This window comes from Schistocerca piceifrons, chromosome X (assembly GCF_021461385.2).
Source record: "Schistocerca piceifrons isolate TAMUIC-IGC-003096 chromosome X, iqSchPice1.1, whole genome shotgun sequence".
Classification (NCBI taxonomy): domain Eukaryota; kingdom Metazoa; phylum Arthropoda; class Insecta; order Orthoptera; family Acrididae; genus Schistocerca; species Schistocerca piceifrons.
In genome coordinates this window covers 662,643,039-662,644,372 of record NC_060149.1, presented here as the reverse complement: position 1 = coordinate 662,644,372, position 1,334 = coordinate 662,643,039, and positions in this window count along the sequence as shown.

Sequence of the window (1,334 nt, the reverse complement as noted above, 5' to 3'; positions counted from 1 at the left end):
TGTAAGGTCTGAATTTACAACCACCGCATGCTAAATGTCGGAGTGTGTTACCACGATCAATAAAAATAAGTTGCAAAACGTGACTTTGTGCCATATTTTCCGCTGCGATGGCTAACTTGAACTACACAACGAAAAATTATGCGATTCTGCAGAGAAGTTAGAGAGCTGCCATTAACAGTTGCCGAGATCAAATCTGCCCGAGGACACTGTGGGTGGAGGTAGGGTGACCTAGTGAGCAGGTAGTTTCCAGTAATACAGGACGCATATTTCACAGATTTATTCATAGGTAGAAATTTCAGTGTGCGTAGTTTCCATATACCCCGACGGAACTCCATTAACTAGCCAGGAGAGGTTCCAGTTATCGACTGCTGACTTTGTAGTTACATAAATATTCTGATTCGTCGTTGCAAAGCTAGATTCGTGATACAGAAACAGCATTAGGTAACTACAGATATTTTTTAAAACTGTCAATAACGTGAGCGAGGGAGATGACAAAGAAACTGTGTAGCTCTTAGTCACGTTTTATGGGGTGGAGGCGGGGGTGGGGGTGGGGGAATGTTTTGCGATGGCCGCTTCTTGCGTGCGATAGGAAGTGAAAGCCAGGCCGCTAACTTCAAACTCGGCGAAGAAGATAGAGGTGCAGTATTGTCAGTCTCAGGCAGTGTGGAAATTCGACCTTACCAAGAAACTGAAAGAAGAAAAATTCTTCTGTCGATCCTGTGAAGGAGCGTGCCTTAGGGATTAATGGGGCTGGCAGCCTGTGAAGAGCCAGTGTACCACATTCTCTGAAACCAACCGCTGCAGAAAGGCCAACGGTTTTCAGGAAGGAACGAGAGCCCACTTCTAGATAGTTCCGTTCACACTGCGCGCCGGGGTGGGATTTCCTGGAGCGGCCAGCACCTAGCCGGCGCAAGCCGCCGTCCAGTGTTCACGCCGTGCGCCGGGCCGGGACGGGCAAAAGGGGGAAAATCCACTTCTCCGATATTTACCTTGGTGGTATACAGGGTGTTACAAAAAGGTACGGCCAAACTTTCAGGAAACATTCCTCACACACAACTAAAGAAAAGATGTTATGTGGACATGTGTCCGGAAACGCTTAATTCCCGTGTTAGAGCTCATTTGAGTTTCGTCAGTATGTACTGTACTTCCTCGATTCACCGCCAGTTGGCCCAATTGAAGGAAGGTTATGTTGACTTCGGTGCTTGTGTTGACGTGCGACTCATTGCTCTACAGTACTGTGAACGTTTGGGCAGGCTTGTTGATGATGTCTTGATTGGGCCCCATGTTCTTCCACCTACGCTCAGTGGAGCACGTTATCATAATTTCATACGGGA